The following is a 24,372-nucleotide window of genomic DNA, read 5'->3' as shown; positions in this document are numbered from 1 at the left end:
GCCTAAGAGATGAAGATCTCACATGGGCTGGGAAAGAAGATGGGCTAAGGTGTCCACAAAGCAACAGAATGGAAGAGAGGGGTAAGAAGGAAGGCGATGGTCCTCCTCCACAACCGCGGGGACTCTGCCCCTGTCTCTGGTTTCCAACGTGATCAGCTTTATTTAGCATAATGGCAGAGAAACAGTGGGGTAAGACAGGAGTAGCTGCCGTAGGGCAAAGTTTCGGGGCCCGGGGAACTCAAAGACAGCCGTCTTCCATGTTCCTGTCCATAACAGGAGGGTGTTTATTAAGAATGCACCACCAGGGGACACCTGGGTGGCTCAGCGGTTGAGCATCTGCCTCTGGCTCCGGTTGCCATCCTGGGATCTTGGGATCGAGTACCCCCCCACCCCGCCCCCTGCACTGAGCCTGCTTCTTCCTCTGCCTGTGTCTTTGCCTCTCTGTGTGTATGTCTCTCGTGAATGAATAAATAAAATCTTAAAAAAAAGGAAAAGAATGCACCACCAGTTCCAATTCATCAGCTCTGGAGACAAGCAGCCCAGGTAGTTTTGAAGCAGCCCATGCTCTGAAAAACAGCTATTCTAAAAGTAGAAAAGGAAAAAAAGAAACCAATCTTCGTAAATGCCTATCTCCAGTCTGTTGAAAAAGCACAACATGAGGGATGTAAAAAAAAGGCAGCTTTAACTTTTGTCTCCTACTTCCCCTTCAAGGTGTATTCAGTGAGGAAGGCTTTCCCCTGGTTCAAGTGGGGCATGTGGTTGATTTTTCTCATTCCCAGATAGCTTTCCCCACCACACCGAGACCAATTGGTGAGTCCCAGCTCCAGGTTACCCTGCTCCACAAACTCTAAGGTGTCTATAGATCACCTGGAGATCTTGTGAAAATGCAGATGATTTCATAGGTGTGGGTGGGGCCTGCAGTTTAGCATGTCTAACAAGCTCCCAAGTAGCTGGTGCCACTCGTCCTAGGATCATACTCTGAGCGGCAAGGAGTCAAAGGACACAGAGAGGAGATGAGCAAGGATAAGAAACGTGTTACTTCGATTAGCATGAGCGTGATTTGGCTTTGGGCCTTCATGGTCCTGGCAAACCATCATATGGGGGCGTTCATGGCTCTTCAAGAGATCTGTGTCACTGGGGTTCTCTGACTTCAAGTACCTGAGCCGGCTTATACATTTCTTTTGATTATCACTTGCTTTTCCTTCACCAACCCTTGGAATCTCAGACATACTTCTATCTTCTTGCCGCTATGGTCCCTTTGGCCTTTGGGATAACCCCACTGGCCAAGACTAAACAGTTCTCTGTTCCTGTGTGTGTGTGTGTGTGTGTGTGTGTGTGTGTGTGTGACACTCTTGCTCCCAATCTCGATCTTTCTCTCAGTATCTATGATCCATGGAAAACCTTCACGAAGCCTTTGCTTTGTAAAACATTGGGAGTGCAGGCTATATCCCAAAGCAATAGAAACTCCTCTCATTGTGCCACCAAAGCAGTTAGTCCGTTCATCTCTCATCCTGTCGATTTGCCTGGTGAGGGACAGACTTTTGCCCACTAAAGTCCCAGCTGCAGGAGCTTTCTGCATCTTCCACTTAAAGTCTCCCTCTGCAGTCTTGCAATTCAGAAGCTATAATCCCCACACCCCCCTCCCTTTAGGAGGTTCACAAAGAGAGCTGAGAAGGCTGCTTTCTCTAAAGATGTCTGTCTCACTAAACTGTTATTTGGTAACAGATAAATGACAATACTATATATTTTTTTAAAGCAAGGAGATAATCAATACAGAATTAAAGATAGTGATTACCTCTCACTGGGTCACAGATTTAGCTTCAATAGTTTTGTGACTGTTCTAGTTCTTACAAGGCAGGTTCACATAAGTGTTATGATCATGCATTTGAGGGATACACAGCTCCAAAATATGCAGCTTTGGAATATTGATTATTTTGAGTTAAAGACACTTGCAAAATAGCAGATGCAAGAAGGGCATTCTGACTTTCCTTCTTCCTGAAGGTGGAAGATGAAACACCCATGTGAAAGATGCCCTCTCTAAGCCCAGAGGAAAGAAATATTCTTATCACCAGAAACAAGGAGTAGAAGTCAAGAGAATTCAGTACACCAACTAAAATAACTCTTAATTTCCTTAAATCTCCACATATATTTTAGTTATTTTTCCACAAGCACCACTTTGTTCAATCTAGTATGTAAGTGCATAGGCCACTTCCTCGAGGCTTCATTATCTTGGGTCTCCTTGTGCATGCAAAATTGTATTAAGGAAAATCTATATACTTTTCTCCTGTTAATCTGTCTTATGGCATTCCCAACCAGAAACCCTAAAAGTACAGAGAAATTTCATTTCCATTACACACTGTGTGACCTATATTTCTTTTTATCTATTAATTATCACATGATAAAAAGGAATTTTAAGTATATAAGTATATGTCATTAATTGCTGTATAACAAACCATCCTAACACTTCGGGGCTTGAACAATGATTTATTCTTTTTTTTTTTTTTTTTTTTATGATAGTCACAGAGAGAGAGAGAGAGGCAGAGACATAGGCAGAGGGAGAAGCAGGCTCCATGCACCAGGAGCCTGATGTGGGATTCAATCCCAGGTCTCCAGGATCGCGCCCTGGGCCAAAGGCAGGCGCCAAACCGCTGCGCCACCCAGAGATCCCTGATTTATTCTTGCTACCAATTTTGTCAGTTTATTAGGCAGTTCCTCTGCTCCAGGTGGTGTAGGCTGAAGTCACTCATGAAGCTATATTCAGCAGTTGGAGAGGCTGGGATGGAAGGCCTCACTCTTGTGTCTAGGCTTCTGGAGGCAGCTCTTGCCTGGGATGTTTTTTTTGTGTGTGTGTCTGTGTGTGTGTGTGTGTGTGTGTATGTGTGTTTTATCTATTCACGAGAGACACAGAGAGAGAGAAAGGCAGAGACACAGGCAGAGAGAGAAGCAGGCTCCTGGCAGGCAGCTCGATGCAGGACTCGATCCCAGGACTTCAGGATCACACCCTGAGCCGAAGGCAGACACTCAACCACTAAGCCACCCAGGCGTCCCACCTGGGGTGTTTTGTTCCTCCTTTATAGGCTTTTTCTTTCCATATGATTTTAGATCATCAATGGCCTTTTCCCGTCACCTTACTCTAAAGCAGGATAGCCTAAAGTTCCTTACAACATGACAGCTGGGTTCCAAATAGCAAAATCAAAAGCTGCCCAGTTGTGAAGAGCTAAGCCCAGAATTGGTCGAGTATCACTTCTGCCATTAAATCTGTTAGTGGAGGCCTGCCACGTAGCCACTCAAGTTCAGGGGAAGGGAAATAGAATCCTTCTCTTGACAGAAAGAGTGGCATATGCATAAAGGGAAGGGTGTGCTGTCTGCTGTCTTTGAAGAGTATCAACCACATGAAGCCACAGAATATTTTTCCCAGGAAAGAAAGGACTCTAGTCTGGGTTATAACAACTGAGCTATAGGGATGCCTGAGTGGCTCAGTGGTTGAGCATCTGCCTTCGGCTCAGGGTGCAATCCCGGGATCTGGGATCAAGTCCTGCATCAGGCTCCCTGAGGGGAGCCTGCTTTTCCCTCTGCCTGCATCTCTGCCTCTCTGTGTGTGTCTCTCATGAATAAATAAATAAATCTTTAAATAAATAAATATAAAAAAATAAAAACTGAGCTATAGACATGAACCTAGAATTTGACCAGCAGCACTTGGGTGGCATAGTTGCTTATGTGCCCTATTCCTGATTTCAGCTCAGGTCATGATCTCATGAGTCACGAGATCCAGTCCCCTGTGATCCAGTCCCCTGCATTGGACTCTGTGGTCAGCCTGGAGTCTGCTTGAGACTCTTTTTCCCTCTCCTTTTGCCCCTCTACCCAAAATAAATAAATAAATTTTTATTTAAAAAAAAGAGAAAGAGAATTTGAGTAATTCCAAGCTGTTCAAACCATCATCATTCACACATATTTCTGAAAGGTAAAAGCCTTCACACGTTAACATCAACAAAGAAAGATTACCTGGAAAACAAAAGAAAAGGTCTCCGTTCAGAGAAAAAGGAACATGTGTAAGCACACGTTGTGATGCCATTAAATGATGTGTACCTAGCAAACTACACACCTTCTCAAAACTAAATATTTGTAAGGAGGAATGCTTGATTCCAAAACTACTTGCAAAAGTGAAAAGCAATAGTTAATTCTAATGGATGCGAACTTAGATAGTAAATAAAAATTCATCATTCATTTGCTCTAAATGAGCTTCTTCATTTCACTACCCTATCTCTGTTAGAATCACACTTTCTCCATCAGTGAAACTCAAATTCTCTAAATATGGTAATAGCTTTTCCTTTGCTCCTCCTATCAATTCTTCCATCAACATATTTTCACATTCACCCTGCTCTTCAACTTGTATCCACAATATAGCCCAGATTTTTACAGCAGTAAAAGTAAGACTATAATTTTCTTCTGTCTCTGATTCTATGTCCACTTCCAACCTAGTACTCTTGAACAGTCATTCCAAAAACACTTCTTCATCTGTCCATGTTCCCATTCAAAAATTTTTTGACTCTTTACTCTCTTCACTACCCCTGGTTGGACTGGGAAGGTGATTTTCACAATCAATTTAGAGATTAAAAAAAAAAATGGGACACCTGGGACACCTGGGTGGCTCAGTCAGTTGAGCATCTGACTCTTGATTTCAGCTCAGGTCATGATCTCAGGATCACAAGATCAAGCCTAGAGTTGGGCTCCTCACTCAGTGAGGAGTCTGCTTGAAGATTCTCTCTCCCTCGCCCTCCCCCTACTCACACGTACATAATGTCTCTCTCTCTCTCTTTCCCTAAAATAAATAAATAAATCTTTAATAATAAAAAAACATACCTCTCTTTGGAGATCTATCTATATGGCTGCTCTCGGCCTGCACCCCTCCACCACCACCACCACCCTACATGTACCCAAAAAGACTGATCATTACTGGGAGGAGTGTTTCACATCCTTTATAATCTGGTGTAGGAAAAACAGATGAGAACAACTGGATTATAAGATAAAGTCCAGATTCCCTGTCAGGTACTTGAATTCATATCTAATCTATTTATGTTCTTAATATTTTTCCCACTACTCTTGACTGAAAATCAATTATTAATGGGAATAGGACTAAAACAGTAGGGAAACTTAGTCCCCAGGTTCATAAAGCTTACCACATAACAGGAAGAGAAAACACTAAACAAACTCATAATGTTAAGGAAAACACCAGGGTGCCAAAGGGCAGGAGAGAAAGCAGGCTCAGGGTTTGAGAACAGAGAGGAGACCTCTTGTGTCTTACATCATTCTGGATTCAGAAAAGGAGTTTCTCAGAGAGAGAGAGAGAGAGAGAGTTTCTCTGTTTAGGTGTCATATAATAACTCACTCTCTATGGTAATGTTATACAAGCAACTGTTTATTCTCTTATTCCTGAGCTTACCTCATGCCAAATAAGGGTGTGGACTAAAAAGGCTTCAGATCCAAAACAGCATAACAATTTTTCTGACAGATCCTAAAAACAAGTAAGATATATTCTGGTAGATTTTGTTAACCACCCTGAGTGTCTAAAACAGGAAAGAAAACAAAACAGAACAAAAAAAGGAGACTGTGGGTATGTGTTGTTCATTCATATTTTGTGGGTTGTCTTACTGTTTGTTTTGTCGGCTATTTTTATTAATAATAAGCAAAACAGAAAAACAGAGTGAGTCACAAATAGAAGATGCATATTTAGGGTCTCTAGCTGAGGACCAGGAGATGACAAAGAAACTAAGGAGCGAGATCTAGTGGCTGTCTTGAACCTGGCAAGGCCTGACTTACAGAGGGGCATGGATTGTGTGTATAACTCTCTCACTTCAGGCAGGGGGGAGGTGGATGGGGTGGCTAGCCTGTGCAAGCCGGTCAGACACATGGGATTATCTTCACAAGCAACCAGAGATCTAAGAGGTTGGAAAGAACACAGGCTTTGGGACCAGACAAGCCTAGGTTTGACACTTCCTAGTCATGTGAGCCTCAGTTTCCTCCTCTGTGAAAAGGAAAAGATAAAACCTTTATGCATATATTTTGGTGCAAATTAAGAGATGACATCTATGTGAAGAGACTGTTTCATGGTAGACTTTCAATAAACTGTAGCTATTATTTCTGTTAACATTAGGCCAGGGTCACCACTATTTTACACATGACAACGTGTCCCAGTGACCAGAAGCACAGTGAGACTGAACTGTGTCACTAGATCCTCCCAACAGCTCAAGGAACCATCAGAACTCACTAGCCATGGGATGGTAGGCAAAGGTATTTCACTACTCTAGCTTTGCTCCTCATACACATGGGGATTGTGTCAACTCCTAAGAATTCAGAAAAATTCGTATTTTACAGTTTGGGTCAGGTCAGTGCCTGGCATATGGTAAGCACTCAATAAATGGAAAATGTTACTATTCTCCTTTTACAAATTAAAAAGCAAGGAGAAAAGACTGACATTGTTATTTGCAAGATGCTGAATTTCCAAGCATCTTACTTAGCAAATGATATCACCTCTCACCACCACCCATGAGTACAGATGACTTTAGACCCTGCCTTTGAATTATCTTTTCAGATTTTTTTTCTTTCTATATTTTGTTTTCCTTGTGAAAGATGCATTAATGTTTTTAAAAAGAGTCCTACTGGATTATGTCTTTTGTAGGCACTGATGAGTTACTTTTAAAGACTTTTGGTTGGGAGATGGTAACATAAGCACAAATAAATTTCATCGTTACCCTCTTCTTTTCAGATGATCATGGTTAAGCTTTCACTCTTGGGCAAATGAATAAAAATTACATATTTTGGTCATCAGCCCTTCTTACTCTAGTGTAACTCCCTCAAATTCCAGGAGATGTAGACCTTTTAAAATGCCTCATCTAGGGGAATTCAGAGTCATTTCACCTCCTGGACCTCTGGGATCTCTGTAGGATCAAACAAGATCATGTGGCAGGAGTAGTTCTTGGAGATGAGGCATATTTCCTGTAAATATGTAAGCACTGGGTGACTAATAGGGAAAACCTTACTCTGTTAACACCACAGGAGGAAAATAAGAACAGGAGATGATGGTGGGGAAAGCGTTTACGTAGGATTTCTTATTTTAAGCTTCCACTTGTAAGGCAGGATCAAATTGCATCCACACAAATGTGACTTGAGCTGAAGATAGTGAACGTACATTGCAGGTCCATCAACATTGTTAAAAATATTTAACTCTGGGTCAACATTGAAAGAGACTCTGCACCAGGCACTGGGCTAGACCCTGTCACAGAGGTGATTAAAATAGACCCTTACTGGGGTTTTTTCCTGTTGCTGAATTTCCAGAGTATTGACTGGCACTTCTTTCAATACCTTAAGCCTTGTACATTCTTCTTTGTCAAGCTACTCTTCTCTTGGTGCTATGGTAAAGAATCTTGAGTTTCTGTTCTGCAGCAATTCATCAGGTTATTGTTCTCCTTTTATTGGCTTGATGTAGCCAGTCTAGGTCAAGATAACTCATTTTCCCTAAAGTAGTTTTTGTTTTGTTTTGTTTTGTGTTTTGTTTCTGTAAACTCTATGCCCAATGCAGACCTTAAACTCACAACCCCGGGATCAAGGGTCCTATTCTCTATCGACTGAGCCTCCCAGGCACCCCAGTAGTTCTCTTTCTTTCCTTATTCCTTTTTTTTTTTATTGGAATTTGATTTGCCAACATATAGCATAACACCCAGTGCTCATCCCGCCAAGTGCCCCCTCAGTGCCCGGTCACCCAGTCACCCCGTCACCCCAGACACCCCCCCCCCCCACCTCCCTTTCTACCACCCCTTGTTCATTTCCCAGAGTTAGGTGTCTCTCAAGTTCTGTCACCCTCTCTGATATTTTCGCTCATTTTTTCTCCTTTCCCCTTTATTCCCTTTCACTATTTTTTATATTCCCCAAATGAATGAGAACATATGTTTGTCCTTCTCCGATTGACTTACTTCACTCAGCATAATACCCTCCAGTTCCATCCACGTTGAAGCAAATGGTGGGTATTTGTCGTTTCTAATGGCTGAGGAATATTCCACTGTATATATAGACCACATCTTCTTTATCCATTCATCTTTCAATGGACACCGAGGCTCCTTCCACAGTTTGGCTATTGTGGACATTGCTGCTAGAAACATCGGGGTGCAGGTGTTCCCGGCGTTTCACTGCATCTGTATCTGTATCTTTGGGGTAAATTCGCAGCAATGATTCCTAACGAAGCACATGTGGCCTCTGCCTGAACCTCTAGCAGACACAGTGCCTGGTGGATAAAAAGTGTTTAATGAGCATTTGGTTGATTACATTTAGACTTTAATTTTACTATTTGCAAAAGTACTGTTCCACCTTTGTAGAAATAGATTTAATTTTGTACTGCGAATACGCTCCTCTGCAGCAGCCCCCACGGTAAAACCAGAGGCTGGCGGCTACACACAGGGACAAGGAGCTAGCGCACCTGTGCATCCAGACTGACCCCACTGTGGACTCCACCAGGCCACCCAGCAGCAGGATAACAGCACACGTTAACCTCCCTGAACACCTTCCTAATCTGTGCATTTAGAACAAGAACCCCAACCTCAAGAGGTTACTTTGAAGATGAACTACCATAAAGAATGTAAGGAGGGATCCCTGGGTGGCGCAGCGGTTCGGCGCCTGCCTTTGGCCCAGGGCGCGATCCTGGAGACCCGGGATCGAATCCCACGTCGGGCTCCCGGTGCGTGGAGCCTGCTTCTCCCTCGGCCTGTGTCTCTGCGCCTCTCTCTCTCTCTCTGTGTATGTGACTATCATAAGTAAATAAAAATAAAAAAAAAATTAAAAAAAAAAAAGAATGTAAAGAGCATGGTACCCAGGCCATTTCAGAAATGCTCATCGCCTGTTTTCTTCTTCCCCGACAAAAATGTAACTGCTGGCCGTGAAGTTTGCAACCCGCCCCCCCCCCAAAAAAAGGGAAAAGATCTCCCAAAGTTGCTTGCTACTTCAAGGATTATAGATTCTCTTATTCCCCCGACCATTCAAGAAGTGTCAGGCACATCGCAAACTCCAAAGGAAATTAAATGCTGTTCCCCTGCCACCCACGCCACCCACCAGGGCCCCCAAAGCCTATTAAAAATAACTCTAACAAAATAAAATAAATAAATAAATAACTCTAGGGCAAGGATTTGAGCTGAAAACCGGGCGGGCGGGCGGGGAGAGCACGAGGCGCCAGCTCCTCCTCCGAAGCGTCGCTCCACCTATGGGCGTGGCGCGGCGCCGGCGGCTGACGTCACAGCTGCGCCGGGTTCCCGCCCGGCCGGAGGGCGGGGCGCGGGCGGCGGGGGGGGGGGGGCGGGGCGCGGGCGGCGGACGGGGCGGGGCGGGGCGCGGGCGGCGGACGGGGCGGCGCCCCCGCGGCGTGCAGACGGCCTGCTGGGGACCCCCAGTGGTCAGCGGGAGTCACGGCTTCCCGGCGGCAGGAAAGCTCGCGGCCTCGGGGGACGTACGGGCCTCCGCTGTGGTGGCTCTTTCTCGGGTCACCAGGGCTCTTTTCTCCGGAGTCAGAGGGTAAGAGAGCAACGTCTTTAAAACCGAAGCAGGCCTCAGGTTTCGACGCCGAGTCGTCGGTGACTCCACAAAGACGGCTTCTGGCTGGAAGAGACCCGACGTGTGCTTGGCGACCCTAACCGGAAGGAGGGCGGGAGGAGAGCCCGGGCGGGGGGGGGGTGGGGGCCGCCGCCGAGCCCCGCCTTTGGGGTCAGCCGCCGGCGCCTGCGAGCGGACACAGGAGGGGGGGCCGCAAGCCGAGGGCCTGCGCTGGGCCAACTCCCGTAGCTCACTTGCTGCTGCTTCCTGAGCCTCCCTCCCTCCAAGCCTAGTGAAAATAAACAATAAGGCTACATAATGCTAAGAATAAATAATAAAGGGCTCAGCCTAGGCTCCAGGAGTGTCTGGAGAACAGAGATGGGCCCAACGGGAATGTTTTTAAGATTTTTATTTATTCATGCATGAGCGATGCACAGAGAGGGAGGCAGAGACCCAGGCAGAGGGAGAAGCTGGCTCCACGCAGGGAGCCCGACGTGGGACTCGATCCCGGGACCCCGGGGTCACGCCCTGGACTGCAGGCGGCGCTAACCGCTGAGCCACCCAGGCGCCCCCGACAGGAATGTGTTTCCACAAAGTACCAAGTCACTCCTGGGTAGGGACTTCTCCTTTTGAGGAAGGACTGGGGGGGATGCAAGTTTGTTTCAAGGAGGGCTGGCGTCATGTTCCCTGTCACTGCTGACGTCTAAAGTGACAGCTCAGCCTCTAGTGGACACTAGGGCAAGGGCAGTCGGAGCGGGGACCGCCAGAGACCCTAAGGTTACAACTTTCTGAAGGTGGCGTCCTTAATAGCTAAGCCCAGGATGCTGTCCCCCAGACATAAGCAGAAGAGGAAAATGGTGGACAACAGAGGGAGCCAAGGAGGCGGTTGGTTTGTTCATTCATGCATCCTTCAAGTCTGCGTGGATTGAATGGTGGCTGTCCAAAATAGATGTCCATATTCAACCCCGGTCAACCTGTGGACATGACCTTATTTGGAAAAAGGACCTTTTTTTTTTTAAGATTGTATTTATTTATTTATTCATTCACAGAGAGAGAGGCAGAGACACAGGCAGAGGGAGAAGCAAGCTCCATGCAGGGAGCCCGACGTGGGACTCGATCCCAAGACTCCAGGGCCATGCCCTGGGCCGAAGGCAGGCACCAAAGCGCTGAGCCATCCAGGGATCCCCAAGGACTTTTCAATTGTAATGAAGTTAAGGATCGTGTGATGAGACCATCCTGGATTACCTGGGTGGGCCCTAAATCCAATGCTGGTGTCCACAGAGGAAAGAGAGAGAGGTAGAGGAGAAGGTCCTATGAACAGTGAGGCAGAGATTGGAGTTACTTGGTCACAAGCCAGGGAATGCCTGGAGCCACCAGAAGCTAGAAAAGGCAAGGAAAGACGTCTCCTCACAAACCCTTCAGAGGCAGCGTGACCTACCAGCACCTTGATTTCAAACTTCTGGCCTCCGGAACAGTGAAAGAATAGAGTGCTGTTGTTTTACGCCAACAGCTTATGGGAATTTTCTAAAACATTTACTTATTTGAGAGAGAGAGCTCATGCACGCAAGCAGGGGAGGAGTGGAGGGAGGGAGAGACAGTTCAAGTGGACTCCCCACTGAGCACAGAGGCCATGGGAGACTCGATCTCACCACCCTGAGATCACGACCTGAGCCGAAATCAAGAGTCAAATGCTCAACCAACTGAGTCGCCCAGGCACCCCAGTTTATGGTAGTTTTCAAAGGCAATCTCAGGAAAGTAATACATTACATATATATTTACTGAGCACATTCACTGTGCAAAACACCATGCTAGGTACTGGGGATAGAGCAGTAAACAAAGACTCTCATAGAGCTTATCTTCCAAGGAAGAAACAGATTAACACCCTGGTGATTAAACCAACAAGAAACCATCTGAGAATGAAAAGTCCTACAAATAAATATTTCATAGTGATTTGGTAACGAGTGAATGAGGAATGCTACTCCAGACGGGGTAATTGGGAAAGACCTCGTTGAGGAGGTAACATTTTAGCTGATATCATTCAGAAATGGCTGTTAAAAATTGGGAAGTATCGGAGTGGGGCTGGACTTTTTCCAAAGAAAGTCAGGAGAGAGCCAGAAAAAAATGCTATTTTGTAAAACTATTACTGTGCTCCCTTTAAGAACCCCAAAATTGCTTTTTTTAAACTGTGTTTCTTGGAGCCTTAAGGTGACCTGCTAGAACCCCTCTGGGAGCCACAACTGGAGGGAGATCTGGAGAGGATTCAGTTAGGCCTCTATATTTCCGATGTCTCTACTAATCAGAAAAGAGGAGGACCTGCCAGCTTCATGTACATACAGCTCCCAAGCAAGCTTTTATTTTTATTTTTATTTTTTTTTAAGATTTTATTTATTTACTCATGAGACACAGCGAGAGAGAGAGGCAGAGACACAGGCAGAGGGAGAAGCAGACCCCATGCAGGGAGCCCGACGCAGGACTCGATCCTGGGACTCGATCCTGGGACTCGATCCTGGGACTCCAGGATCACACCCTGAGCCGAAGGCAGGCGCTAAACCTCTGAGCCACCAAGGATCCCCCCAAGCAAGCTTTTACTGAAGAAAGTATTCCACAGCTTAGAGAAAATTTGAAAACACTGTCTCAAGTTGGTGTAGCCTAGGAAACATGAAATTATGCTCTGTAGAATGTGTTCTCTCCAGGGCTTTCTGCTCCTCAAGGTACAGCCAGTAGTTCACCAGGATCTGCATAGACTGAGGGAAGGACATAGAACTTTTCTCCTTCCTCCCGGATTCTGTCTTCCCTTTGACTGACATCCACTCCTCCAAAATATCTAATTTCTCCTCAGGAAAGAAGTCTTTGCTTCAGTAAAACTTACTTAACTAGAAGACATACTTGGATTATGTTATATTCTTACTTTTTAACCTTGACCTACAATAGTTCAGTTTTCACACTTGGCCTACCTAAATGTTTTCTCAGGATCCTACCCTGGTGAGACCCGTGGATTGCTTCACAGCAGTGCTAAGTGAGGCCAGGGACCAAGCAGGACATCCCGTTGGTGGCAGGCTCCTCCCCCCGTAGGCAGACACAAAAAAATAAGAAGCTACAGGGTAAAGTTGAAGACTTCTGTGGATTTGACCAGGCCACTTCCAGGCTTCTTCGGCCCCATATTTACCTGTTAGAATTAGACCATCTGTAAGTAACAGAAAGAAACTGAGAACCAGTGGCTTCAACAAGAGAGGATAGAGAGGATATTTTTATTTCTCTCTCCTAAGACGTCCAGGTAGTCGTCAGGCCAATCCAGCGTGACTCTGGACACTGAGGGACCGGGTTGCTTCTGTCTTGCAGCCATGCGGGGGGACTTCTATCCCAGGGTCACCGCAAGTTTCAAAGTGGCTGCTCTCCAAAGTTCTTTTTGAAGCCATGCTTCCAAATGACTGCTCCCTCCAAAGGATAGACAAAGTGGGGAGTGGGGTGGGACAGGGGGAGGACGTGTCTTTTCACTTTAAAGACACTTCCCGGAAGTTGCAATTAGTACTTCTGCTTAAATTTCATTGGACAAAACTTAGCCACAAAAGAGCAGAGAAATGTAGTCCTTTTTCCCAGGTAGCCATGTGCCAACTTAAAATGAGGGCCTTTATTACTTACTGCCTTCCTCCTAGCTCTGCAACCTCCCTTGCCCTGTGCTCAGTGCTCATTCTGACGCCCTGAGCTCCGCTGCATGGTCCTGCTTCCACTGCCTCGAGCAGATAGATCAGCTCCTTCCGATTGAAAGCAGAAAGTCTTTTGCATGTTCTCTTCCTCTCTGGGTCACTCTTCCCCAGCCCCACAGCCCACCCTCCTTATCTATTTAATTCCTGTTTATCCTCCAGGAATTAACCCGATCAACACTGCCAGTCCCAAACAGGGTCAAGTGTGCCTCTACCTGGGTCTCAGAGGAGCATATGTTTCTCATCTGTAGCACTGACCACAGTTACATTTTGACATTTCCTTGTTTGGTTATTTGATTCCTGATTATCTCTTCCTTTAAACAGTAAGTCAGCTTGTCTATCGTTTACAGCTGTATCCCCGGTAGCCCCTGTATCCCTTGCTTAGTATCTGTATTTAGAAGATGCCCAATAAACATGAGTTATACCATTTAAATGTTGTGCTTCATGAACATTGTACAAATTTCTTTGAAAAAAATCTACTTATGATAAATACAACATATATGTCTCATTATAAACTTTTCCTTTCATCTGCCAAATAATAAAATCTAAAATTTTCCTTCTTCATAATCTGGAAAATCTGAATGGTTTTTTGGGGGGATGGGGGTTCTTATATTGACAAACTTAGGGGTGGGAGAGTAGGAGAGAAGGATTTGTTTCTATCTTTAAGTCTTCCCAATAGCTCCAGGGTCTGGATTTTTTTTCTTCCCAAATTTATGTGTAGCTAGCTTTACACTTTTGTATCGATCCATCCTGGAATATATTTCTTAAATACACTCTAATCAGAGTAGCAGCCTTGCTTTAATATTTGAGCCAATCTGACCTAATGCTAGTAATATAAATAATAGTTTCAGTCTTATAACTTGAGCAGTCCCCTATCAGCAGCTTTTTTGAAAAATATCCTGGTGTGTAATTCACAAGCACTCACTGTTTAGGGGTGGTGATGGAATTGGGACGTATTCAGAGAACCAGAATTGCGCAATTCCCAGCACTAATCTGTCACTAGAATTGAGTCATATCCTTCTGTATCCTCTTTGTGGAGAAATAGCCATGAATAATAAAATAACTATGAGAGACAGAAAAGAAGAATCAAGAGCTGACTATACTTGCAGCGTTTTCCAATTGTGACCTACATGATTCCATTTTTATTTATTTTTTAAGATTTTATTTATTCATCACACACACACACACACACACACACACACAGAGAGGCAGAGACACAGGCAGAGGGAGAAGCAGGCTCCAAGCAGGCAGCCCGACTTGGGACTTGATCCCAGGTCTCCAGGATCACGCCCTGGGCTGAAGGTGGCGCTAAAACGCTGAGCCACCAGGGCTGCCCAGTTTTTAAATTGCCTTGAATTGTATGTTGTTCTTTTAATTTTTTTTTTTTTTAACTTTCTTAGAGAGAGTGCAGGAGAGGAGGGGAAGGGCACAGGGAGAGAGAATCTGAAGCAGGCTCCACATGCAGCACAGAGCCTGAAGCGGGGCTCAATCCTAAGACCCTGAGATCATGACCTAAGCCAAAATCAAAAGCCCAACACTTAACCAACTATACTACCTAGGCGCCCCAAATCATATGTTGTTCTTAATAACGATAAAATTAAAATAGCAGCTAATATTTATTGAGCACTTACTATATGCCAGGCAGAACCATCAACATAAAGCATTAGAGAACAGTTGGTTAATCTAATATTATTAACCAAATGCCCTAGAGCACCTTAAATTTGAAATTCATTGTGTATGGCAGTATACATATATATAAGTAGTACACAGAATCCTCTGCCCCTGAATTGGATGGCACAACTATAAGATTCTAGCTTGACCTCTCTTCCTTCCATATCCAAATCTTGGCATGGATCATCATGGATACCCTTCCATCTCATTTGGGTTTCAAATTAGTAACTGAATTATCTGTCAGGGGGCAAAAAAATTTCTCTATCCTTCAAGATTCTTCTAGCCAGTCCAAGAATTAAATTGACATGAGACAGATTAATAGGAAAAAAAAAAACAATGCAGTTTAATTGCATGCACAAGAAGCCAAATAATAAAATTGAGACCCAAAGAAACGACCAAGGCAGACACTTTTATACTTTTTAGACAGAGAAACATAAATCTGTGAAGAACTGACAGAACAAAGGAAATTTGTGTTCAAGAGCTTCAATTAGTAAGGAGTTTTAAATAGAATTTGGGCTGGAGGCTGGAGTAGTAAATTAGTAGAAGTAACAGGGTTTGTGTAGATAGACTTCTTTGGCCCTGAATTCCCCAACTCTCACAAAATGGATGTCCCAGTGTAGGGACAAATGTCTACCTCCCAGTGTAGGGAGGGTACATTTCCCATGGGAGATTTATTTCCTGCTTTCTGGAGCCAAAGCCAGGAGGGATCAGACTGTTCTTGCACTGCCTGTTTCTTAAGTAACTTTAATTCAAAATAACAACTAACTATGCCAAAGTAGCACCCTTGGGGGCAGCCTGCCCTGTGCCCCCATACTACCTCTTCAGGCTCTTAGAGATTCATTTCTTAGGTGTGTTTCCCCTACCAAAGGATATTTAGGTCCGAATCTAATACTGTAGATAAGCAACCCACAGCCTGCAGGCTTCATGCAGCCCATCTGGTTTTGCGACACTGTCCGTAATATAACTTCAGGAGCAACAAGTAAGAATATTAATATTTACAAATGCTATCCCCCCATATATACATATTTATAAAATCTTCTCCATGTTTTTTCTTGTTTCCAGGCCTCTACATATTCTGTTCCCTCTGTCTGACACCACAGTCTCCTTTTTCCTGGCAAATTCTGAATTATTCACCAGATCTCAGCTTTCACAGCTCTCTAAATCCAAATTTCTAATGGATGCTCTTATTGTGTAGCATTTATCATGCTATATTATACAGGTACATTTATTTGTCTCTATTGCTCAATGAACTATAAGCTTTAGTAGCGAGGATCATGTCTTCTATTTACTTATTTTATTTTTTGCATAAAATGCAGGTAACATAAGTATCTGTTGAAGATGTATGCAAAAATACTATTTATCACAGCTCTGGCAATGACCAAGAAGGTATGTCTTTAACACTGCTTCATAGCCAGCTGTTAGTTGCCCAATTCTCAAACATAAACTGTACCACAGATTCTTTTGCTTTCTTTGCAAAAGCGACAGCTATTCAACCATGTGAATATAAACAGACCATCCAACTGCCCCCATCACAAAATAAACACTTCAGGATTCCTTGCCATCAAATGTATCTCCAATAAGTCACAAGTTAGATCAATAAAATTATAGGAAACTATTTACTGTGAGAATTTATCTAAATATTTGAATACATTGGTCATGTTTCTTAAAGGCTCAACACTTGCAATGGTTCCCTAATATCTGTAGAGTAAAAATCCATATATCTGAGGCAGGCATTCAAAGCTACCATGATATTGCTCCTTTTTACCTTCCCAGCCCTTTCTTCCGATCTCATCACATTTTCTACATTCTAGGTAAATGGATTTGTTTTTCTCCATTTAAACCCAATATGTGCAATCTTTTGCATTAAAATGGTAATAACAGACCCTTAGAGAGTCTATTTTGTGCCTGTCCCTCTTCTAAGTGCTTTATCACAGCTCTGGCAATGACCAAGAAGGTATGTCTTTAACACTGTTAAGACACTTAATGTTAACTCACTTAATCCTTACAACAGCGCTATTTGGTAGATATCATTATGATCTTCATTTTAGACATGAGAAGCCCGAGGCATCTTGCAGAAGGTCAATTAGTACACAGCAAAGCCTTGATATGAGGTGACTAACCATGTGTCTCCTGCCATCTAGCAGGCTAGCCCAGGCTTGCTCAGACAGTGGCAAATTTCCAAGATAGAGAGAGAGCACGAAAGTCCTGTTGAGGTCTAGGCTCAAAATTGACAGTGTCATACCCACTGCATTCTACTAGGCAAAGCAAGTCACAAAGCCAGCTCATATTCCAAGAGAGGAGAAATATTCTGTTTATTGAAAGGAGAACAGCAAAGTTACATGTGGATACAGGGAAGGAAGGAAAGAATGGCAATCAGTTTGCAAGTATTCTACTACACATGGCCAAAACTAGCTGCCAAGAAGGGTGAGAGAGTCTTCAAATGGCAGCCATAAGCTCATGAGTAGGAAGAACAGATTCAGTGGGAACAAACTAGCAATCTGTAAAGATTTCTTTTTTTTTTTAATTTCAGATTTTTTTTTATTTCTTCACATTTATTTATCAGGAGTGAGCAGAATAAAAAATATAATTAAGTCTCATCATTATGGAAATGGCTTTAAGAGAGACCTGGTCAGATGAATATTATTGCTTCTCATTTTCAACCGGTAATAGTTGCCATTGAGAAACAGCCAAGAGTCTGTCAAGAATGCTCAAGATAGGGACACCTGGGGGGCTCAGTTGATTAAGCATCCGACCATGATTTCAGCTCAGGTCATGATCTCAGGGTTGTGAGATTGAGCCCCATGCCCCATGTCCGGCTCCCCACTCGGCAGGGAGTCTGTTTGAGTTTCCCTCCCTCTGCTCTTTCCCCAGCTGTGTGCTCTCTTGGGTGCTCTCTCTCTCTCTCTCTCTCTCTCTCAAATAAATAAATAAATCCTTTTAAAAAAAGAATGCTAGAGATATGTTATATAATATATATATGTTATATAATACAAGGCCTGTTTACAGGGGGGATAATCTAGGAAATAATTTATGTGAACTTCTTAATTTCATCATACAAGACAAACACTAAAGCACCACCCATGCCTCTGAGAACATTGGACCATGCACGCTTGAAAAAAAGCTTTGGCTTCTTCATCATGAGCAACCTTCCTCCAGCAGTCAAGCATGCCTGTGTATGTGATGCCAGTTCCTTTGCATCCTGACTGCATCATCATATGGTGACAAACAGCGTCCAATGGATAGGAAGTCAACCCAGCAACCGCTGTGATGGATTATGCGATCATCCAGCTCATGAAGATGTGAGTATTCTTGGGATCTGGATCCTAAGACACTCCCATTACAGTGTCATAGACACTGAAGTAGGCAGCTGGGTAGATGGGAATCCCCTGCACAGACATATTAAAACCCTGGTACGGGTCCTTCATCCCATCAGACTTGTAGATCTTAACCAGCCAGTCACCAAGGCCTCTGAATTCCCTTTTAGCTCCAGCTTTGCCCACGTCAGCTACCAGATAGGTACGGGCAAAATCAACAGGATACACAAAACACAAGGTTATGGCCCCAGTAGCACCTCCTCATGCCAGATTCCCTGCAAGTAGAACCAAAACTGTATTCCTCTGTCCATACCAGCCAGGAAGATCTGCTGGTGTTGATCTTTGAAGGCAAAGTTTAGAGCCTGGGTGGGAAAGGATCTGATGCCATTGGCTAGGTTACCATGCCAGAAAGACAGGACTCCCTGGTCCTTGGGGATGCGGACCATGCCATCTATAATGGCCATGTATTGCTTCTCTGCAGTGATTTGCTTGCTGGCATGCTGCACCTGCAGCAGCAACTTGACCCACTGGAAAGGTACAACCACAGTCTTGGAGATGGCCATGGCTTCTCCACCTGCCAGGAAGTCCTTGGTGAAACACACAGCAGCACCTCTCATATCGAAATGAGAGAGGAGAGGACCCACAGGCAACTGTGGAGCAGTTTGTAAAGATTCCAACTGTCCCCTAATTCTAATCAAAATCACTATAGAGTATTTTGGGAGAACTTGACAATTTGATTCTAAAATTTATGCAGAAAAGCAAATGGCTTTTCTAGAGAAGAAGAGCCAAGACAATGCTAAAGAAGAACCAGATGGGGACACTTATCCTTTCAGAAGTCAAGACCAATGGAGTGGACCGGAGACCAGAAACAAACTCATGCATATACGAAAGCTCAGTTCTAAATAGGAGCATGTGTTACATATTTGTGGACAACTAAAGACTGTGTGAAAGGCAAAACCAGATAAACTTTGGAAGGCAGCATCAAATATCTTCACACTATGGAAAAAAAAGAAGGATCTCTTAGACAAGACCCCAAATCACCAAAGCAGGAGGACAGGAAGGCCACATTTTACCATACTAAAGAATTTGGGCCTCCTGTTTATCAAAAGGCACTATAAAGAGCATGACAAGACAAGCCAGTGTGGAAAGGAACAGGGGTAGGTCAATGAATGATTGGAATAGAGTGGCAAGGCAGAAATGATTCAAACTGGTCACGAGCCACAAACTGAGAGAGAATACTTAAAACATTAACAATCAATAAAAGATCGTTATCTAGAATTTATGAAGAACTCCTCTAAAGAAAAAAAGGACAAAAGACATACCAATCATTTCAGAAAAGAGGAAATGTTTATGGTAAAAAAAAAAAAAAAGATGTAAAAGATGTCCAGTCTCATTCATAATTAAGACAAAAGAAATGGGAATCAAAATCACATGGCATTTTATGCCTCCCTGCTTTTGCAAATTTTAAAATAGCTGACAATGTCAAGTGTCTTCATAATGAAGATATTTAGCAACAGAAACACTCATACACTGCAAATGGGAGTACAATCCTGGTGGAAAACTGTTTGACAATACATAATAAAGTTGCACACCACATATTCTATATCCCACAACTTCTCTCCTGGGTGCATGTGCTAGAGAGACTTTTACACATATAAGGAGATATATACACTATCATAGAAACATTGTTCATAAAAGCCAAATCGGAAAAAAAAAATGTCTAATTACACTGAAATGGGTAAATAAAATGTGTCTTCAAACTTCGGGATTCTCTATCTAGTATTAAAAGTGAATGGATCAGCAGGGCGGACACTCCAAAACCGAGGTAAACAACACCACCAACAAAACCAAAGTCAGTCTTAGAAAAAAGAAGCTGCATGATTGCCCTTAGAGTAAAGTGCAGGGTTTCGGGATTCAGGCGCGGGGGCTGTGCTGTACTCTGCGGCCACCCGCTGAGCTGGGACCTACGGATCCCAGAGTTCCCTCCCCTGTGTGGTTTGAGGTTAAATCTGACCAAAAGAGGAACTTAAAGGATCGTAGGGGCACAAGTGAAGAAGCAGCCTGTTTTATTGAAAGGCACGTACACGCAGATGCGGGGAGGACAGCCTCGGAGGTGCCAGGTTCGCTCTCCGCCGCGTCTCCCCTCCTGGGCTGCAGGGCCTCGGTCCCCCGGCCCTTGGCTCCCCCGGGCCGCCCCTCCCTAGCCCTGCTGGTGGCTGCCGTCCTTGCTCCTCCGGGTCGCTGCTGGCCCGTCCCCCAGTGCTTCAGGGGCCGCTAGTGGTTTCTCCTCCATCTCACAGCCCCTTCCAGATCTGCAGGGAAAGCCAGAAGATGCAATTTCTACAAACCCCCCCCTTAGGGGATCCCTGGGTGGCGCGGCGGTTTGGCGCCTGCCTTTGGCCCAGGGCGCGATCCTGGAGACCTGGGATCGAATCCCACGTCGGGCTCCCGGTGCATGGAGCCTGCTTCTCCCTCTGCCTGTGTCTCTGCCTCTCTCTCTCTCTGTGACTATCATAAATCAATCAATCAATCAACCCCCCCCCCCCCTTAGCCCACATCACTAGAAAGATGAGCAAGGGAATATCTTGTTCAAAATTCCTCAAGTGGGGAGGAGAAAGGACAGCGTTAAGGACTTCTGAGGCACCGGAACGTTCTTTTACTTAAGTTGGGTGGCAGGTACAAAGTATCCATTCTATAAATATTCTTTAGGTTGCACGCAGTGGGATAAATGTTCCAGTGCAAAATGAAAAATGAAAACAAGGAAGGTGGGCGGGGGAATGGGTGAAATAAATAAAAGAGATTAGGAGGGCACTTACCCAGACTAGCACCGAGTAATGTACAGAATTGTTGGATCGCTATGTCGTGCACCTGAAGCTCATATGATACTGCATGTTAATTATATGTCAGTACAAAATATTTTTTTAAAAGTTAAAAATAAAAACATATAGCAAGCGATTTCAAACCAAAGAGTCCAAATCCTTAGGGAAAATTCATATGAAGTTAAATACAAAGGAGAAAAAGAATCTCATTGGCCAAAGGGAAGAGCAACGTCAGCGCCCCGGACTTGTTCCCTGTGCAGAAGGGGCAGAGCTGTCAGATAGAGACTGGAGAGCCTGATGGCTAGATGGCAGACTGCTCACTTCCCTGTGGGGGGGTGGGCGAGGGGTGATCCTGGCATCTGAACATTCATCTCTTCCCTTTTCTAACCAACCTCGCTTCTGGACCATCTCGTTCAGTCTCATGACTTGCAACACCAGCGAGGGGCTGCTGATTTACATTTCAGCCTGGGCCTTTCTCCTGAACTCCTGTTTTTCATATCCAAAGGCCTCCCCAGCATCTCACCCTGGGTGCTTAATTGGTATCTCAAAGGCAACTGTCCCAGACTGAGGTCCTGACCTCACCCGCATGAACCAGCCCCCTCCATTGCCCTATCCTAGCCCTGCACCTGCTCCTCCCTCCATTATTCCCCTGTCAATAAATGAAGATCCATCCTGACTGTTGCTTAGGTAAAAAACATGGTATCTTTCTTGACACTTCTCTCACTCTGTATGTGACCCCTTGGCAAATTCTGTTACTCTAGTTGCACTGGTCTCCCTACTTTCTCACTATCCCACCAGATCTCCTGCCTCAGAGCCTTTGCACTAATTGACCTTCGGCCTGGTACGCGTGGTCCTAAGACAACTGCCCAGTTGGTTGCTCTGCCTCATTCAGTCTTTACTCAAGTATCTTCTTAATTAGGCCTCCTTAAATCCCCTGATTCTAGTCACAAACCAACCTGCAACATCTTCTCTTTTTTCTTGCTTTATTTTTCTTTTTATCATTTATCATTATTTAATATAATGCATATCTGTCGTATTTAACTTGTTTTCTGTTATTACAGACACATAATAGGATTTAGGTCCCAAGAGGCTAGAGTTTTATATCTGTTTGATTCACTGCTGTAATCCCACAAGTAGAGCAGCATCTGGCACGTAAGAGGTTCTCAATGAATACTTGCTGAATGAATGACAATCTGTCAGGCACTCTAAGTACTCCACATGGATTACCACATGACATTGTCACGATTCCCATGAATCATACCCATTTCGCAGATAAGAAAACTGAGGCTTTGGAGAGTTGAGTTGACTGGTCTTGCCCAAAGTCACACGGTGGTGCGTGGCAAAGCTGGGAAAATAAATCCCAGCAGCTTGACTTCTGAGTCCTCACCCTTAAACACAGAACTACCCTTTCCCAGACTGACACAGCAAGTCTAAGACACAGCCCTGAAGAGAAGGCTGAAAGTCAGGTGCCAGAGAGGGCAGATATAAACTTAAAAATCAGGAGCAGAATGAAAACAAGAGACAAAGCTAAATCCTCAGAATCAGATGCAATAGGGTGACAAGGGTGTGAGTCTGGTGTGGCCCAAGAGAGTGACAGACACTCTCAGGTGACTACAGCTCATCCTTAGAAGCTGGGGGAGATGTATTCTCTGTATGCATTAGGAAAATTCAAGATGCAGATAAAGAAAATTCAAGATCTTGGACTATAAGGAAATGACACGCTGAAGCACACAGACTGGGGCATCATATATTCACTCACTGGTTCATTCCCTAAACCCACCAATTCCCAACTGCCTTACCTTAGAGAAGAACATCACCACTCTAAGACTTGGGGCTTCTACTTGGTAAAATAAGAATGCTAATGGTCTCTACTCATGAGATCGTTCAAAGCCTAAGATAATGCATACAAGGTGTTTCATTCTTTTTTTAAAGATTTTATTTATTTACTCATGAAAGACACACAGAGAGAGGCAGAATCAGGCAGAGGGAGAAGCGGGTTCCTTGCAAGGGAGGCCAATGCAGGACTCGATCGCCAGACCCCAGGATCATGCACTGAGCCAAAGGCAGACACTCAGGACACTCCTGCTCCAAAGGCAGAAGCCACCCAGACGTCCTGTATATAAGGTGTTTCAAATAACACATGGCATGTAAACGAAAGCTTCTATGTGTATTACCCATCATCATTGTTCTTTATCAGAATTATTGCCTCCTACTGGGCAGATTCCTTGTCTTAATGGTGTTGAATAGACAGCATGAACAAAATTTGCTCTCATGGAATATGCCTGCCATCAGTCTCCTGGCTATATGGGCCAAATCAAACTCCTGACAAAGAACTCCTGGGACAGCAAATGCTCTTTGCCCCCTTCAGCCTGCATGCACCCCACTTCTGCACAAAAAAGCAGACTCTGATGGTCACAAGCCAGAAGAACACGAGCACATTCTGTCCTACATGCCATGTCTGACCCTGCTTATGCCTGTCATCTCACCAGTGAGTGCTCTGGGACTTAGAAGTCTGTAAGATCATTAGAGGGGGGATCCAAGAAAGGAAAGCCAAACCTGGGTTCCAGAAGAAAGTATCTGTGAGTATTTCAAATAGACAGAGACAACCCAGGGAGCCTGTCTTTGAGACTACAATAAATTGCTACTGCCTAAGCATCCACTGTAAAGCCAGGTCGGGAAGGAGGAATGAAAAGAAAAGACATTTGAGGAAAGCTCTTTGGAAAATATTGCATGGAACCTCACTTAGAATTAAAATTCCATGAAAAGTTTTTACTGCTACATAATAGAGCATCTTTAATATAGCAAAATGCTACTAAATATGTGTATTGGAATATATCTATTTTCATTGAGAACTGATAAAATCCAAAATCATACTCTGTGATAAAGATAGAAAATCAGGCTTTGCAAATGGATTTTTAGGCTAGAAAATGAAATGGCCACCGGATGGCAGTAAAAGGTAAGAGATAAGGATAAGCAATGTGTTTTTATTAACCCTTAAAAGCCCTTAAAAGTGTTTTAAGATAGACAAAAACTTCAAGTGCCCAAATATAACATGTATGGCATTCTTAAAATTAGATATAGAAACAAAATCTTAACTATCAGAAATCTTTGACTATAATCTGTCTCAAGTAAAATGATGCTCAATTTTGGTTATGACAAAAAGATTAAAGATTCTGTGCCTCCTATACCTCTATCTTCAAATTTGAACCAATATTGTTACAAGTAAATTATAAGGTAATTAAAATTTTTAAGGGAATTCAAAAGCACAAGGCAAGCTTTCCAGCTGGGTTTCCCTTG

General features: G+C 44.0%; 1 long non-coding RNA gene and 1 pseudogene across 1 annotated transcript in view; one reads left to right on the top strand and one right to left on the bottom strand.

Annotated features, from left to right (window-relative positions):
* The first annotated feature begins 9,356 nt into the window (after positions 1-9,356).
* The window catches only part of LOC112644732 (uncharacterized), a 29,605-nt gene continuing 14,589 nt past the window's right edge, over positions 9,357-24,372 (top strand). Inside the window, exon 1 of the long non-coding RNA XR_007407782.1 lies at positions 9,357-9,552. This is a non-coding gene — a long non-coding RNA (uncharacterized LOC112644732). The remainder of the gene's footprint in view (positions 9,553-24,372) is intronic.
* Positions 17,971-18,873, bottom strand: LOC112644704 (ADP/ATP translocase 2-like; annotated as a pseudogene).

The sequence above is a fragment of the Canis lupus genome, chromosome 32 (assembly GCF_003254725.2).
Source record: "Canis lupus dingo isolate Sandy chromosome 32, ASM325472v2, whole genome shotgun sequence".
In the NCBI taxonomy this organism is placed as follows: Eukaryota; Metazoa; Chordata; class Mammalia; order Carnivora; family Canidae; genus Canis; species Canis lupus.
Note: the sequence above shows the minus strand (reverse complement) of the source record. Positions and strands in the feature narration are given on the sequence as shown.